At 34.4% G+C, this 19,633-nt stretch overlaps 1 pseudogene; it reads right to left on the bottom strand.

Moving 5' to 3' along the window:
- Positions 1-9,369: 9,369 nt before the first annotated feature.
- LOC114038001 lies at positions 9,370-10,390 on the bottom strand (annotated as a pseudogene).
- Between the last annotated feature and the right edge of the window lie 9,243 nt (positions 10,391-19,633).

Below are 19,633 nucleotides of genomic sequence, written 5' to 3'. Positions count from 1 at the left end.
CTGTAGGCATCAAAAGTCCTCCTGACTGGCTAGCTGTTGTGCTATTGCATTGTCTGGGTCTCCTGTGAAAAAGGAAAGCTCTAGCATATTTAATCAGTTAGTACAAGCATTACAGAGTCCATGTACACATGCAATAGCCATTTTGCTAGGATTGTATTTAAAAATCTTTTTCATCATTATCCATTGGTGAAAAATGTTAAACAGTTCTCTTTGTTTTAATGATCACTGGTCTAGATACAAGGAACATATATGTGTGTGTATATCATAAAATGAATTAGGTAGTTTTATCCTTTATTTACTTATAGCAATTTTCATAGCATAGATACTAATGGATATTTATATAATAGTAAATCATATAGTGATTATTATATAATATGATATATAATCATTGTATAACTAAATATGATACAGTGTATGATAGCATTTACTTACATGTGTTGTTGATCATTTACTTCACCTTTGTGTAATTTCATTATGGTTTATTAAATTTCAATTTTTTGAAACTAGATTGTCACTACTGGATTCCCATAATCCTTCCTTCTGGGGTAGAATGTAGTTATTAAAAGCTTAATACTTATCTGGAGAAGGTTGTCTTCTAAGTATTCCAGTGGGACCTTTCTTAATAGTATCCTTTTATTTTGCTTTCTAAAGTGAGACTAGTGTCCTATTTTCCTTTGCTCAGTCTCTCCCAATTACTATTCTTACATTACTCTCCTGTGGGATTCAAGCTTGTTGAGAGATTGAAGAATGTACTGTCTCTTCTCTGCTTACATTCAGTGCTGTTGGGAGAGCATTTTCCTGCTCCTTTTATCTTCCCTCCCTTTTCCCTACTTGAGAAAATTTTGACTATTTGCACCTTTCTATAAAAGATAGCACTTTATCTATAGGAGAGTATGGTTCTTACTCCATTGAATTTTAATTCAGTTCTTCTTCCTTCTAAGTACCCTTAAATCTTTAGCTCCTTAGGTTCTTTGTCATTGTTGACATAACTTTTTTTTCCCTTTCTTTCAGAGCACAATCCAATTTCTTCTTTTTAACCTATAGCCTAGAAACATGTTTATTCTGTTATTGTCTTTTAATAATTGTATTTAGATGCTTCTGTCAGCTTTGATGTGTTTGCAAATCAAAAGGTCTATTCACCTCTGTTTTTGTTTTTTGTTTGAAGAATGCTTCAAATACTTCTCTTTTGTTGGAGGACCACTATTGTTAATTGGAGATTAGGCAATTAGGCTTAGCTTTTTGGAATATTATTTTAGGTTGCATCTTGAGCTCATTTGCCTTTGGTGTTGTGCTTGTGGTTGACAACTAGATCTCAAAAGAAAAAAAATGCAATATACTTATAAATTTAATTTGCATAATTAATTTTCCCCATTACTTCATTTTGTCTAGACAATTAACAAAACAATAAATCAAGCCCTAATTTGTAGGGTTCACAGATTTATGACCACATGGAAAATTTAACAATCAGCTCAAGCTGGCTGCAATCCACCACTGATCCTATTCTTTCATTTGTTTTGGCTTCTGGGTCATCCTGAGTAAATTGAAGTGAAATGTCTTCATTGCTGAAAGGAGTTATCCTAGACAACTGCAAATTTAATTTGCCATTTAAATTTATCCCTTACTTCCCTCAGAATTTAAAGCTAAGCATTTCTTCTCCGTGGGTTAGATTATGTTTACCATGTTATCTGTATCCAACATTTATAAGCAGGTTTTCTTATATTTCCCCTCATTGAAGTATGGTTTTGTGATGTGGATTATTATTATTTATTGAATGTTTTTCCCCCCTGGAAATCTTATGAGCTTTCAATTACCTTTGTGTCTTCTCTTTGAAGTCAGTCATTTTGGTTTGCATAGAAGTTATGTGTTGTTGTTCTTTTTCTTCAGTTGTCTTTTCTTCTATCAAATTATCATCTTCTATTTTTGAGCTTCAGGTCTTTCATTCTCTTTGTTAGCTACTATAATAACTACTGTATCAGAACTATACTAGATATAACAGGATCATAGATTTAGAGCTGTAAGAAAATTCATGCATTTTCTCATTTAACAGAAGAGAAAACCAAGACCCACATAGATTAAATAGCTTGCCGTACATTATAGAGCTGATTAGAGTGTCCTAGTATCTGATCAAAGAGCATAAATCTAGTTCAAATCAAAGGTTGCTTCTCTTGCTCCATGTTCCCTAAGTTGTCATTCACTGAATTGTCAAAAGAAAGAAGTAAAATAGTCTTTTTTTTTCTGTTATTTACTCAGGTTTTTTTCTTAATTTTTTTTTATTTTCTACTTTGATACCTCTGATTTCTATCTAATATCTTCTTTAATCTTTTTTTTTTTAGCTTTTGAACCATTTTGGAGTTTCTTCTTATTCCATGATTTCTACACAATTCTCTTTTTTTCATCCAAAACTATTGCTTTACTTTCTTTCAAAATGTAATATTCATTAGTTTGATGGCTTTTAAAAATTTCTTGATCATTTATCTATTTTTATGAGTTTTACTATGGTTTATGTTTGGGAGCTGGGTTATAGCAAGCCTTTCTTACTTGGACTTTTTGCCTTTCAGCTCTATTCCTCTATTTTCAGTAAGCTACTCTTTCCTTCTCAATATTTCCCTTCTCAATACTTTTCTCCCATTGTTTCTAATACAATGACACATATTTTCTCCAGAATATAGTCCTCCATTGGAAATGGTCAGCCTCTTGTAGTTTAGGGACATGGGATCTTAACTCAGTTCCTGGCTAGGGCAAACTTTTCAGGCCAGAAAACTGAGTGTAGCTGGACTTCTAGTCTTCTTTACTTTGGATATGGAAAAACCTTCTATTCTTATTGGTTCTATGTTGTCACACCTACCTCCCCTTCCTTGTTGAGATCTCCCCAAATGTTAACACTATGCCAACAGTCTTTTTCCTTCATATGATTGGGTAGAGTTATTTGTTATAATTTTCTTTTTTTGTGGATTGTGAGGGATTCATACTGAGTCACTTCCTTAGGGGAATTGTGCAGAGGTCACAGTTGTACTCTGAAATCAAAGTCTATGAGGTTATGTATGCTCACTGTATTATACTTGAGGTGGGGAGTGTAAGTATGATCTTTGATATTTTAAGTTCTTATCTTGAATAGTCATTACCTTGAACATTGGTCCTGTCTTCTCAAGTTATTAGGAGATACTGAGGATATAGTGCTGAAACCAATGTCACTAAAGACCTCAGTTCAAATTTGGCCTCAGACACAAGCAGCTGGTGAAGCTGCATGACTTCTGTTTGCCTCGGTTTCTTCAGCTGTAAAATTATGATAAGAACATCATTTAACATGTAAGGTTGTTGTGAGGATCAAAGGAGATAATATTTTTAGAATGCCTAGCACTGTGCCCGGCACATAGTAGGCATTATATAAATACTTATTCTCTTGCCTTACTGATTCATTTTTAATTGCAATTTGGCCCTATCACATACCTTTAGGGTTGTCGCTCTGTAAGAGTTTTGCAGTTAAGAGACAACAAAACTACTATTTCATCATGATAAAACTATGGAACTTATAGTTGAAAGGGGACTTGGTGATCGTCTATTCTAAAACATAGCATAACACAATTAACAAATTTCATTCAATGTTTCATTCTATATTTTGTATAATTATTAGGAAGTTAGAAAATGCTTGGTAGCATTCATCTACCAAAAAAAAAGGACCTCCTCATAATCATATTATTAATGAATAGCCTTTTTTTAAAGAACCCATTATGGTTTTTTGAAAGGCCCCTGTATTTAAAGTCAGATGATCTAGGCTCAAATCTTACACTTGTTCTCTATTTACTGTGGGACCTTGACTGAGTCAGTTGTGATCTCTGGTCCTCAGTTTTTCTCATTTCTGTGATGAAAAAGATGTCTGAGATAATCTCTAATTACTTAACAGCACTAAATCCCTTGATGCCATGATTACTTGGTCATTGTCTCCTTAATAATTACCTTGAGAATTTTGCCCAGATTTGGCACAAGATTCACAGACATATTTTTGGAAGAACCCATCTTGTTTCTCTATTTGAAAATCAGGCATTTTTCCATGTCTTCTATCTTTTCTACCAATCCTCAAAAATCACTAACAATGGATTAGCAATATACAAGTTCTTTCCTTACCTTAGGACTCAGTGGCTTCCTGTCTTTTAACATAAAGTCATGGAAAGCGGCTGGGTACTGCCTTTTTGTACTGTGATTTGTGCATAGTGTATCTCTGTAGGTTAGGTCCCAAATATCAGATATAATAACAAATGTTTGTATTGTATAGTGTGTTCAAGAAAGAAAGTCACAGAATCATCAAATACCAGATTTGAAATTCTCCTGAAAGATCATTTGATATAATGCCTGAATAGCTCCTTTGGCATTGAAAGGTACACAATAATATTAGTGACAATAAAAAAAGGCAATCTAGGAAAGCATTGAAGATATCTAATAGATATTGTTTATTTTTTACTTATTAAACAATATTAATTATGTAACACATGATTAAGCAGATGTAATATTATTATTATATAGTTATATATAACATGTTATATAATGTTAATCATATCTACATATTATTGTGTAGATGCTAACTTATTCTTTAATAATATATATGTATGCATACATACCTAAGTGGTATGTGCACATGTATGCACACATCCATATATGTGCACATATGTATATATAATGAATGCTTGTATATGCATATGCAATACGCATTAGAAGTGTTAGATATGAGAGACAGAAATTAAACATGACAGAGAGCTGTCAATACAGGTGAATTTACTTAGGTAACATAGAAATAAGATACCAATTTAGGATTTTTGCCTTCAAATCCTGGCTACTATCATCACATGATTTGACTATATGATGAAAACAACATAAAATCAATTGACTACATTTTTTTAAGACTTACCCAAACTATAATTTGACCATTTTATCTAAACATTTTTATTAAAAGATTCTGGAATTTGGCATGATATGATTTGGAGACAATTTGAAGGATTTGGGAAAGCAAGTTATATGAATTATGAAAGTTAATGAAAAAGGTAAAAGTCAGAAGACAATTAAGCAGAATATATAAGTAAATGGATAGAGGAGCATTGTTGTGGGTGAATAAAGAGCTGGTAGAGAAAGAAAGACATAGGTTTGATGAGCTAAGATTCATACTATGGTTGATGGTTCTGGCATAAATTGAAAATGAGGAAGCGATAAGCTAAAGCAAACAAACAAAACCAAATGTGGATTTACCCTCATCTATCTGGGAATTAATATATCCAATCTGCAAAAGGCTTCTTTTTTGATGCACCTATTTCTGTGTACTTTCTTTCTGTATATAGGATTAGAAAGCTACTTCCCACTAATAATTTCCCTTTAAGGGAGGCAGAACCAAGATGGCAGAGTAAAGGTAAGGACTAAAGCTGTCCCCCAAACCTCTCCAACCACCTTTAAATGATGACTCCAAACTAGTTCTAGAGCAGCAGAACCCAGAAAAAAGATGGAGTGAAATAATTTTCCAGCCCAAGACAACTTAGAAGATAGGTAGGAAAGATTTGTTGCACCAGGGTGAAAGAAACACAGGCCAGTGCAGACTGGGCCAGTACACACTGAACCCAGCAAACCAGGAGCAGGCCTTGGGGTGACTGAATCAGTGGTAGCACTAGAAGTTTCCCCAAGATGGTAAGGGGATTTGACAATGGGTCAGAAGGAGATTTGCAGGGGTCCCTTTGCTGGCACCAGGGGCAGGACTTTGTTGCATTGACTATACTTGGATCTTTGATTGAAGTCCTGGATCTTTGTCCCAGTGCAAGGAGGAGCACTAGCACAGCAAAGCTTGTAGCTGTAGTGGATCAAGGACCCTGGTCACAGTTCCAGGGTTGAAAAGAGTGCTTATGGTCATTCACAAACCAGGACACAGTACAAGAGAATAGTAAACACATCTTTCCCTAGATCATACTACCTTGGAAGAACCAAAAACTTACAAATACCCAGAATTACTTCTGAAAATAACTGCATGAAAAACCTGAAATTTGGGATAGTGCCCTCTCCACTTAGGAAGCAGAGCCCCAATTTAGCTTAGAATTAAAAGTCAAGAAATAGTCTGAAAAATGAGCAAACAGTAGAAAATATTCTGACTATAGAAAGTTGTGTATCATACTGGCTAAGAAATAGAGTGGTAGATCAGTGCAATAGGCTAGCTACACAAGACATAAGTCAATGACTATAGTAATCTATTGTTTGATAAACCCAAAGACCCCAGCTTCTGAGACAGGAAATCACCATTTAACAAATCTGCTGGGAAAAGTGGAAAACAGTATGACAGAAATGAGGCATAGACCAACATCTTAAACTATATACCAAGATAAAGTTAAAATGGATACTCAATTTACATATAAAGGCTGATGCTACAAGGAAACTAGGAGAATAAGGAGTAGTTTACCCATCAGATTTATTGAGAATGGAAGCATTTATGACTAACAATAGACAGAGAACATTATGAAATGCAAAATGGATAATTTTAAGTTACATTAAATTGAAAAAAATGCACAAAAAAAGGGAAGCAGAAAGCTGGGAAAAAAATTTTTTACAACCAGTGTCTCTAATAAAGGCCTCATTCCCAAAATATATAGAGCATTAAGTGAAATTTATAAGAATACAAGCCATTCCCCAATTGATAAAAGGTCAAAGGATATGACCAAGCAGTTTTCAGATGAAGAAATGAAGCTATCTATACTCATATTAAAAAAATGCTCTAAATCACTATTGATTAGAGAAATGCAAATCAAAACAACTCTGAGGTACCAAAGCACACCTATCAGATGGGCTAACATGACAAAACAGGAAAATGATAAATGTTGGAGAAAATGTAGGAAAATTGGAACACTAATGCATTGTTGGTGGAGTTGTGAACTGATCTAGCCATTCTGGAGAGCAAGTTGGAACTTATCCAAAGGGCTATAAAAATGTGCATACCCTTTGACCCAATAATACCACTTCTAGATCTGTATCCCAAAGAGATCATAAAAATGGTAAAAGGATCCACATATATAGCTCTTTTTGTGGTGGCCAGGAATTGGAAATTGAGAGGATGTTCATCAATTGGGGAATGACCAAACAAGTTGTGGTATATGAATGCAATGCAATACTATTGTGCCATAAGAAATGATGATCAGGGAGACTTCAGAAAAACCTGGAAAGACTTACATGAACTGATGTTGAGTGAAGTGAGCAGAACCAGGAGAACATTGTACACAGTAATAACAACATTGTGTGATGACTAACTTTGATAGACCTAGCTCTTCTTAACATTGCAAGGATTGAAAACAACTTCAAAAGTCTCATAATGCAAAATGCTATCCACATCCAGAAAAAGAACTATGGTGCCTGAATGCAAATAGAAGCATACCAATTGTGCTCTCTCTCTCTCTTTCTCTCTCTCTGTCTCTCTTTCTCTCTCTCTCTCTCTCTCTGTCTCTCTCTCTCTTTTTTCTTGTGGTTCTTTCCATTGGCTCTAATATTTCTCTACAACATGACTAATGTGAAAATATATTTAATATGAATGTGTATGTAGAGCCTATATCAGATTACATACTGTCTTGGAGTGGCAGGAGGGGAGGGAGGTGGAAAAATTTAAAACTGAAAATCGTATGGAAGTGAATATTGAACACACAAAAAAATAATAAAACATTTCAAAAAAAAAGTATGGTGACAAGTATATCAAAACATGCTCAGAAGAAGACAACAAAGGCAAAATTCCTGTACCTAAAGCCTCAAAAAACATGGAAGAGCTCAAAAAGGATTTTAAAAATCAAGTGAGAGAGGTAGAGGAAAAATTGGGAAGAGAAATGAGAGTGAGGCAAGAAAATCATGGAAAAAGGTTCAACAACTTGGTAAAGGATGCACAAAAATACTGAAGAAAATAACACTTTAAAATGGAAAAGGCCAAATGGTAAAAGAAACACAAAAATCAAATGAAGAGAAGAATGCCTCATAAATTAGAATTGGCCAAATGGAAAAGAAAGTACAAAAAAAAATCACTGAAGAGAAGCACTCCTTAAAAAGTAAAATTGGCCAAATGGAAAAGGAGGTACAAAAGCTTACTGAAGAAAATAATTCCTAAAAGTTAGAATTGGGGAAGTAGAAACTAATGACTTTATGAAAAATCAAGAAACAATCAAATAAAATCAAAAGAATGAAAAAAATAGAAGACAATGTGAAATATCTCATTGGAAAAACAACTGGCCTGGAAAATAGATTGAGGAGAGATAATTTAAAAATTATTGGACTACCTGAAGGTCATGATCAAAAAAAAAAATTGCCTACATATCATCTTTCAAGAAATGATCAAGAAAAACTGCACTGATAGTATAGAAACAGAGGGTAAAATAGAAATTGAAAGAATCCATCAATCACCTCCTGAAAAAAGATCCCAAAACTAAAACTGCCAGAAATATAGCAAATTCTAGACATCCCAGATCAATAGGAAAATATTGGAAACAGCCAAAAAGAAACAGTTCAAATATGGAGCCACAGTCAGGATAACAAAAGATTTAGCAGCTTCTATGTTAAAGGATGAGAGGGCTTGGAATATAATATTCCAAAGGGCAAAAGAGATAGGATCACAATCAAGAAACACCTACCTAGCAAAACTGAATATAATCCTTCAGGGGAAAAATAGACATTCAATTAAATAGAGGGCTTTAAAGCATTCCTGATGAAAATAGCAGAGCTGAAGAGAAAACTTGACTTTTAAATACAAGACGCAAAAGAAGCATGAAAAGATAAACAGGAAATAGAAATCATGAAGGATTCCATAAGGTTAAGTTGTTTATATTTAGGTATAAGAAAATGATATTTATACCTCATAAAAACCTTCTTGTTATTAGGGTATTTAGAAGGACTATACATAGACAAAAAGCAGAGGTGTGAGTTGAATGTGATGGTGTGATTATCTAAGAAAATATAATTAATGGATGAGAAAGAAGAATGCATTGGGAGAAGGGAAAAGAGAGAGGTAGAATGGGATACATTATCTTTGTTTGTTTGTTTGTTTGTTTTCTTAAAGAGGCCTGAAAGAGATTTTACATTGGATGGGGAAATTGGGGGAGCAGGGAGGGAAGCACATGAACCTTACTCTCATGAATTGCCTCAAAAAGGGAATAATATACACTTTCCGTTGGGTGTAGAAATCTATTTTACCATACAGGAAAGTAGGGAGGCATAAGAGAAGGGGGGAGGTGATAGAAGAAAGGACAGTTTGGGGGAGTTAAATGTCAGTAGCAAAACATTTTTGAGAATGGTCAGGGCAAAAGAAGAGAAAGTAGGATAAAGAGGGGGAAAATACACAGTTGGAATCAAGTGGATGAAGATTTATGGCTTTCAGCTTTACTCCTTGGAGGCCATGTAGACCATGAGGTCTACTACATAGTTGCTATAACCATCGTCATTGTCATACCAGAAAATGACCTTGAAAAATTGGTCATTGAAGGCAATACTAGTGCCAGCATTAAAGGTAGAAGAGTGGGTGTCTCTGTTAAAGTCACATGATACAACCTGGTCCTCTGTGTAGCCCAAGATGCCCTTCAAGGGTCCTTCTAATGCTTGCTGCACCACTTTCTTGATATCATCATATTTGGCAGGTTTCTCCAGGTGGCAGATCAGATCCACAACAGATATATTGGCAGTAGGAACACAGAAGGCCATGCCTGTGGGCTTCTCATTCAGCTCAGGTATGACCTTGCCTACAACCTTAGTAGCACCAGTGGAAGCAGGGATGATGTTTTGGGTGACAACACATCCATCACACCCCAGCTTACCAAAGGGGCCATCTACACCAGCGGGTGCTGTCCAGCTCCAGAGAAAGGTCTTCTGGGTAGCAGTAATGGCATGTACTGTATTCATGAGTCCTTCCACAATGCCAAATTTCTCATGAAGGACCTTAGCCAAGGGGGTCAAGCAGTTGGTAGTGCAGGAAGCATTACTGACAATCTTAAGGGAATTATTATATTTCTCATGATTCACTCCCATCATGAAGTATCAGCAGAAGGGGCAGAGATTATGACCCAATGGCTCCACCCTTCAAGTGAGCCCAGCCTTTTCTATTGTGGTAAAGACTCCAATGGCCTCTATAACATACTCAGCTCCAGCATCTCCCCATTTAATATTGGTGGGATCCCACTCTTGGAAGATGGTAATGACTTTTCCATTGGTCACCATCTTTCCATTCTCAACCTTGTCAGTGCCCTTGAACTTGTCATGTGGAATCATATTGAAACATATCAACCATGTAGTTGAGGCCAATGAAGGGGTCACTGATGGCCATGATATCTACTCCACTTGAAGTGAATGCAGCCTTGGTCACCAGTTGCCCAATACAGCCAAATCTGTTTACTCTGACCTTCACCATCTTGTTTCAGGGATGAGACTGAAGCAACAGATCCTGGCACTGAGCTTGGGAGAAGAGCTGACCCATGAATACCTTTTGACCAAGCAATACCATTACTAGGTCTATATAAAAATAGATAAAAAAGGACCTATGTTTACAAAGCTATTTATAGCAACTCTTTTAATAGTGTCAAAGAATTGGAAATTGAGAGGATATACATCAATTGCCAAATGACTGAACAAGTTGTTGTGCACAATTGTGATGGAATGCTACTGTGCTCTAAGAAATGATGAGCAGGATGCTCTCAGAAAAAAAAAGAACATGAAAAGACTTACATGAACTGATGCAAAGTGAAATGAGCAGAACTAGGAGAACATTATACACAGTAACTACAATATTGTATTATTATCTACTGTGAATAACTTAGCTATTTTTATCAAGACAATGATCCAAGATAACTGTCAGAATCATGATGAAAGATGCTGTCTAACTCCAGAGAAAGAACTGGTAGAGCCAGAATGCTAATCAAAAATACTTTTTCTTTCTTTATTTAAAAAAAAATCTGTTTTCTTTCACACAATGACTTATATGGAAACATATTTTGCATGATTACACATGTATCATACCCATATCAAATTGCCTTCTCAATGAGGGGGGAGGGGAATGAGAGAATATGGAACCCAAAATTTAGAAAAAAATATTAAAATTGTTTTTACATGTAATTGGAAAAAATAAAATAATAAATAATGAAAAGTTAATTTCCCTTTAAACATCATATATGTGATACAACTAGTTTAATTAATGTAGCAGAGAGTTGTCTATGTATACTATAGATCAAGCCACTGGACCAATATATGAAAGATTAATAAATTTTGAGATATGTCATTATTTTAAGGGTTCCATATTTGATATGTTCAAAAAGCTGCTATAAAAAATAAAGTTTTCTATTGTATTTCTCATTAAGATGTATATAACTTTCTTTAATTTTATTTTCCAATTATGCATAAGTTCCTAAGAGAGTGTTGTTTGTTGTTTGTCTTTTGTTTAGAAGAGAAGGAAGGACTTAATAGGGTGATGTCTTGACTCACATGTGAATTGGATTTAAGTGAGGTAGAGTTGTACAAAGTCATCACCGTCTCTTCTGTTCCTGGGTCGCTGAAGGCCAGTGACAAGAAAAAAGTTAAGACAACTGACAATGGCCTAGGATGCACTGGATGACCTTGACATCTTTTAAATCTGACCAAGCTCTAAGTTCTCCACAGAACCTGTTTTACCTTCCCTAGTGGCAGTTGGAACAAACTGTTCTAATCTGCCCATTCTGCCAGGGAACATTTTCACATGCTTGGGGTAGACACCCCCCTAATTCACTGATAGGTTTGAGGTCCATTGGTTACCTTCAATGTGATTTAGTTTGTTGGTGAAGATGGTTTACAAGAATGTGCCTGCTGTGCATGCTACAGCTTCTTTGAGCCACAGGTTTGAATTGGGTAGTAGATGGGCACAAAAGTAGGATGAGAAGCCCTGAGAAGGGCTCAGCAAGCCCTCACACCAGAGTTGCTAGTCCTCCTTGAACCACACGCTTGTCCTAAGAGAGTAATGAAACTTTAGATAGCTTACATTTAAAAAAAAAATCCGTCAGTTCCTTTTTATGTGGGTATGTTTCTTGCCTCCTTCCTCAGGTTTGTCTTTACTGTCATGAATACAGAGGATCATCAAGGATGAAAGTTAGAAAATTGAAGCCTAAATCTTGAATTCTTTATAAAGAGAGATTTGTGAGGATGCCAGTGTATAACAAAAAATAGGTGACAGTTTCATGAAGCAAATTAACTGGGGACCAAATTTAGCCTTCTAGACTCAGTTCATTTGCACCTCAGCTTGGACTTGAGCCATTAGCACAGCAGGGGAAAAGCAATGGTTATGCACCAGGCCACCAACACTTCCATGCATAAGATTTTGCAGAATGACAGAAATAATGAATGTAATTAAAACAGCATGTAGCCAAGAAAAAATAATTAGTATACAACTTGGATGGCTCTGGGAGGCCCATGACATGGAGGGGGAAAGCAAACATAAAAAGGAGTTTAATGTCATCCTAGACTAGTTTAGTTCCCAACATAGGAATGAATTTGCCATCTTTCCTGATAATCTAATGTTGATGTTTACTGTTTCTAGACTTTAACATTTAGGCTTTGCAATTTTGATAGCAATATTATCACGTTTGATTCTTACTACTTTACAAGTTCTTTTAAAATATTTCTATTGTTCTTAGAAGAACACTTGGTTCCTAACTGAACCATAATTTGCCAGAGAAATAATATACATGGCATACTAGAGATCTTTAAATAATTCATGTTAATAGATCTTTGATACCTGGCTGGACTTGTGATTTCATCAATGTGGATATTCATTCTAATGATGAGGATCTATAGATCACTTCCTTTTTCATTATTGTCATATATATGTATATATACAATATGCATACATATACCCATATATGTATATATATACACAAATATATATATATATATGGAAATATATACCTACATACATGTGCATTATATATATATACATGTGTACATATATATCATATATATATATAAAACATAGCTAGCATTTATATTATGATTTATGGTTTGAAAAATATTTTACAGCTATTATCTCTTTTTATCCTCACAATAACACCGATAGGTTATCCTCCTGGCCCTAATTAAGTTCCTAAAAGATTTACTCCCAAGAGGGCATTTCCATTTATTCATGTCCCTGTTAGGCAACTCTACTTCATAGACATTTTTGCCTAATGAAGGTACAAATCAGGTAAAGTTAAATGTCCAAATGTGTAGTAAGTAAATATTTGGTCTCCCTACCAAGAAGAGAGAATGACAGCTAAGAGTAACAAGTATTTAGAGTCCAAATTCAATCACAAAATTTTACAGGGAAGAATTGTGAAACATTATGTGCAATACCACCTCACAAAACAGGTTAAGGCAATAAAGGAAAAAAATAAGTCTGTAGTCAACTTAGCATGAGACTAGCTAAACCAAAACATCATCAAAACCTCTACTGATAAAACTAAAAAGGATGTAACTAATACATAATTAGGGAGGGAAGGTATGGGGAGGAAGACTTGTCAGTGTTTCTATAATGATCTCTTTTTATTATCATTCACAGAGGAACCAACACTTTGGATTCTAACACTTTAGTCCTTTGTAAACATCTGAGTGAATCAAAAAATCATTTAAGAAGATTAACTTGGTAAAAGCAATTGAACCAGCTCAACTATTCATAGAACAGATCTGTCCTCAAGAGATAACATTTTGAAAGAACTGAAAGATCAATTTTAATGACAAAGAGAAAAGTAGAAATTTTTAAATAGTATCATAATTAATTATAATTAATATATAATATACTAATAATTAATTAATATTAACAATAACAAAAAACAACTGTAGAATATAAGTGATTACTTTCACTAAGACAGAGTCTAAAGGATAACCACCTTTAGTGGAGATGACCTGGGCCGTAATCCAATAGAAGAGACTGAAAAGGAGTGTTCATACAGGTAGGAAGTGAAACAGGGTAGAGTAGTGTCATAGAAACTTAGAAAGAAGAGGGTATGCAGGAGAAAAGGGTGATCAACAGTGTCAAAGGCCATAGAGGGTCAAGAAGTATGAGGACTGAAAAAAAAGGGCCATTATATTCGGCAATTAAGAGATCATTAGTAATTTTGGATAAAGTAGTTTTAGCTGAATGGCCCCAATCTAAACAATAGAGAATTAAAAAGAGAGTAAGAAGAAAGGAAGTAGAGACATAAGTTATAGGTGGCCTTCCTAAAAAAATAGCAACAAAAAGAAGAGATTAGACAATATCTAGTAGGAATGGACAAATTAAATTAAATACGTAGTTTTTAATGTTTTGTTATTGAGAGTGAGGCATGCATGGGCATGTTTGTAGGCAATAGGGAAGCTACCAGGTGGCAATCTACTAAAGAAGATGAGATGGAAGATGATCATGTGTATGTGGAGATGTTTACCTTGTTATGGAGACAATTTATTTCTTCATGTGAGACAGCTGTGAAGGAAGCAATAGAGGCAGAAAACAATTGGGTACCTGAGATGAAGGAGAGAGGAGAAGAAAAAGCTCTTCGCTTAGAAAATAGTAAGGGGAGGCTTCCAGATAGTATACTTAATGCATTTAATCTGTGACTAATGGCCTATAAGCAAGGAAGTTTGACAACCATTTTGGGGCTGCTAATGACAGGCATTAAGCTCCTTGAAGGCAGAGATCACTTTGTTTACAACTTTGTATCTTCTTTATGGTCTGTCAAAATCTTCTCTATATAGTATAGTAGGCTGTTAATAAATGTGAGCTAAATTGAATTGAAAGTAGCAGGATTCAACTTGATTAATTGTAACTCAAGATACTAACCATTCCATCTTTGACTTTCCTTTTGCTTTCTTTTATTCTGGCCTCAGATTCTTACTGGCTGTATCATCCCAGATAAATCTCTTAACTCCTGTTTGTCTCAGTTCTTTTGTCAGTAAAATGGGCTTAATAGCAGAATTTTTCTCTCAAAGCTATTGTAATGATCAAATGAAATAACATTTCTAAAGTGCTTAGCGTAGTGCCTGTAAACTCTATAGAAATGCCTATTTTCTTCCTTTCATTCTCAGAAAAAAAACCAATTTGTTACCAACTTCTGTCAATTCTAACTCCCTTGCATTTTTCCCAATTCCACTACAATGCCTCAGCTCAGACCCTTATATTCATGAAAAATTATTGTTGATATAATGAATGAATGAATGAATGAATATATTACAATAACCTTCTAGTTCATATTCTTACCTCCAGTTCATCCTTCACATTGTGTCTTCATAATGAATGATTCTGGTCATGTCACTCCTCTTCAAAATTTTTGTGACTTCCATTTGCCTACTGAATAAAGTGCATATTCCTGATACTGACATTCTAGCATCGGTTCATGTAAGTCTTTCCAGGTTTTTCTGAATTCCACGGGCTCATCATTTCTTATAGAACAATAGTATTCCATTATATCCATATACCACAACTTGTTCAGCCATTCCCCAATTGATGAGCATCCCCTCAATTTCCAATTATTTGCCACGACAAAAAGAGTTGCTATGACGATTTTTACACATGATGGTCCTTTCCCCTTTTTCATGACTTCTTTGGGATACAGCCCTAGTAGTGGTATTACTAGATCAAAGGGTATGCACAGTTTTATAGACCTTTGGGCAAGTTTCAAATTACTTTCCAGAATGGTTAGATCAGTTCACAGATCCATGAACAATGCATTGGTGTCCCATTTTCCCACAGCCCCTCCAAGATTTATCATTTTCCTTTTCTGTCATATTAGCCAACCTGATAGGTGTGAGGTGGTACCTCAGAGTTGTTTTAATTTTCATTTCATTAATCAATAGTCACATTACTTAATAAAAATCTATAAATATGAATAAAATGTCTTTATATTATACATTTGAGACTATAAATAATTGAAAACAATGCCCAAACACAGTCAAATTTTTAATATTCTTTATTAATTTATTTTTAATTTTCAATGATCACTTCCACATGCTATTGAGTTTTAAATTTTTCTCCCCCTTCCTCCTCAAGACAGTGTGCAATATGATATGGGCTCTACATATACATTCCTATTAAACATATTTTCACATTACTCATACTGTGTTTTGTATTGTGTTCATATAGTTCCTGGTTTTGTTTTGGCAGGTAGACTCCTAAATGTTTTATAATGTCTACAATAATTTTAAATGTAATTTCTCTTTCTATATCTTGCTGTTGGGTTTTGTTGGTAACATATAGAAATGTGGGTTTATTTTGTAGCCTGCAACTTTGCTAAAGTTGTTTATTATTTCAAGTAATTTTTACTTGATTCTCTAGGATTCTCTAAATATGTCATCATATCATCAGCAAAGAGTGATAGCTTTGTTTCTTCTTTGTCTATTCTAATACCTTTAATTTCTTTTTCTTCTCTTATTGCTAAAGCTAACATTTCCATTACCATATCAAACAACAATAGTGATAATGGTGATCCTTATTTCACCCCTGATCTTATTGGAAATGCTTGTGCCTTATCCCCATTACATATGATGCTTGCTGAAGGTTTTAGGTAGATGCTACCTTTTGTTCTAAGGAAGACTTCATTTCTTCCTATGCTCTTTAGTGTTTTTAATATGAATGGGTGTTGTATTTTGTCAAAAGTGTTTTCTTCATCTATTGAGATGCTCATGTGGTTTCCGTTGGTTTTGGTGTTGATATGATCAATTATGTTGGTATTTATTGATAATAAATATTGATATTTTGAACTAGCCCTGCATTCCTGTTATAAATCCTACCTTGTCATAGTGTATCATTCTTGTGATCTGTTTGCTATAATCTATCTATTTGCTAATATTTTATTAAAAATTTTTGCATCTATATTCATTAGGGAAATTGGTCTATAATTTTCTTTTTCTGTTTTGACTCTTGCTGGTTTATTTATCAGCACCATATTTGTATCATAAAAAGAATTTTGTAAGACTCCTTTGCCTATTTTCCCAAATAGTCTATGTAGTATTGGAATTAATTGTTCTTTAAATATTTGATAGAATTCACTTATAAATCCATCTGGCCTTGGAGATTTTTTCCTAAGGAGTTCATTGATGGCTTGTTCAAATTCTTTTTTCTGAGATGGGGTTACTTAAGTATTTTAATTCCTCTTCTATGAATCTGCACAGTTTATATTTTGTAAATATTCATCCATTTCACAAAAATTGTCAAGTTTATTGGCTTACAGTTGGGCAAAATAATTCCAAATTATTGTTTTAATTTCTACTTCCTTGGTGATGGATTCATCCTTTTCATTTTTGATACTGGTAATTTGGTTTTTTCTTTCTTTTTTTAAATTAAATTAACCAAAGGTATTTCTATTTCTATTTTTTTTTCATAAAACCAGCTTTTAGTTTTATTTATCAGTTTAATAGTTTTCTTCATTTCAATTCTATTAATCTCTTCTTTAGTTTTCAGTATTTCTAACTTGCTATTTATTTGAGGATTTTTAATTTGTCCTTTTTCTAGTTTCTTTTTTTTTTAGTTTCATGCACAATTCATTGAACTCTTCTTTCTCTATTTTATTCATATTAGAATTTGGAGATACAAAAATTCCCCTAAGAACTGCTTTCACAGAATCCCATGAATTTTGATATATTGTCTCATTAACGTAATTCTCTTGAATGAGGTTGCTGATTGTTTCTATGATTTGTTGTTTGATCCCTTCATTCTTTAGGATTAGATTATTTAGTTTCCAATTAATTTTTATTTTATCTTTCCATGGTCCTTTATTACATATAATTTTATTGCATCATGATCTCAAAAGGATGCATTGAATATTTCTGCCTTTCTGCATTGGATTGTGAGGTTTTTATGACCTAGTATATGGTCCATTTTTGTGTATGCACCATGTACTGCTGTGAAAATAGTATGTTCCTTTCCATCCTCATTCAATTTTTTCCAGAAATTTACTATATCTAACTTTTCTAAAATTCTGTTGACCTCCTTAACTTCTTTCTTATTTGTTTTGTGCTTGGATTTATCTAATTCAGAGAGGGGGAGTTTGAGGTCCCCCACTACTGTAGTTTTGATGTCTATTTTTTCCTGTAATTTCCTGAACCTCTCCTCTAAGAATTTGGCTGCTAGACTACTTGGTGCATATATGTTTAATAATGATATTACTTCAGTGTCTATGGTGTCTTTTAGCAGGATGTGGTTTCCTTCCTTATCTCTTTTGATAAGATCTATTTTTGCTACGCTTTGTATGAGATCAGGATCGCTACCCCTGCCTTTTTTACTTCAGATGAAGCATAATATATTCCACTCCAACCTTTTACCTTTACCCTGTGTGTGTCCCTCTGTTTCAGATATGTTTCCTGTAAATAACATATTGTAGGATTATGGCTTTTAATCCATTCTGCTATCTGCTTCTGTTTTATGGGACAGTTCATCCCATTCACATTCACAGTTATGATTACTATCTGTATCTTTCTCTCCATCCTATTTCCCCCCATTTATGTTTTTCTTTCTCCTTTCTCCCTTTCCATCCTCACAAGTGTTTTGCTTTTGACCACATCCTCCCTCAGTTCCACCTCCCTCAGTCCCACCTCCCTTCTATTATCCCCCTGTCTTTTCTTTCCCCTTTTCCCTCCTACTACCTTTAGGGCAAGTTACATTTCTATACTTAACTGATTATATTATTCCCTCCTTGAGCCAATCCTGATGAGGGTAAGGTTCAAACAATGCTCATCTCTCTCTCTTCTTTTCCTCTACTGTAATAGTTTTTTGTGCCTTTTCCTGTAATGTAATTTACCCTTGTCTGCCTCCTCCTTTCCTCTCCCAGTACAATCTGTTAATTAGATCTGATGAATCCACTTACTTAGATCCATTTAACACACTTAGTTAGATTATTTTTTATCATTACATCAAAGTCAACTTATACCCACCCTGTCTGTCTATGTATACCCCTTTAAAATGGTGTAATAACAATACAGTTCTCAAGAGTTACAAGTGTCACCTTCCCTTGTAGGGATGTAAACAGTTTGCCCTTATTAATAACATGTTGTTGGGTTTTCTTTTTCTGTCCTGTTTACCTTTTTATGTCTTTCTTGAGTCTTTTATTTAAAGATCAAATTTTCTGTTGAGCTATGTTTTTTTTCTTTCTTTTTTTTGGTTTTTTGTTTTTTAATCATGAAGGTTTGGATGTCCTCTATTTTGCTAAATGTCCATCTCCTCCACTGAAAGATTATGCTGATTTTCACTAGGTAGTTGATCCTTGGCTGTAATCCAAGCTCCTTTGTTCTATGGAATATCATATTCCATGCCCTACAGTCTTTTAATGTAGAAGCTGCAAGGTTGTGTGTAATCCTGACTGTGGTTCTATGATATTCAAATGTTTTCTTTCTGGCTGCTTGTGACATTTTATCTTTGACCTAGTAATTTTGCAATTTGGCATTTTCAATTCAGGGTCTCTTTCAGGAGGTAATGGGTGGATTCTTTCTATGTCTATTTTACCCTCTGGTTCTACGACCTCAGTGCAGTTTTCCTTGATGATTTCCTGAAAGATGCTGTCTGGGCTCTTTTTTCATTGTAGTTTTCAGTTAGACCAATAATTTTAAGATTGTCTCTCCTGGATCTATTTTTGAGGTCAGTTGTTTTACCAATGAGGTATTTTATGTTTTTGTCTATTTTTTCATTCTT

This window comes from Vombatus ursinus, unplaced genomic scaffold (genome assembly GCF_900497805.2).
Source record: "Vombatus ursinus unplaced genomic scaffold, bare-nosed wombat genome assembly UNPS02000582.1, whole genome shotgun sequence".
Classification (NCBI taxonomy): Eukaryota; Metazoa; Chordata; class Mammalia; order Diprotodontia; family Vombatidae; genus Vombatus; species Vombatus ursinus.
The sequence above is the reverse complement of the archived record's forward strand: the minus strand, read 5'-3'. Positions and strand labels throughout refer to the sequence as shown.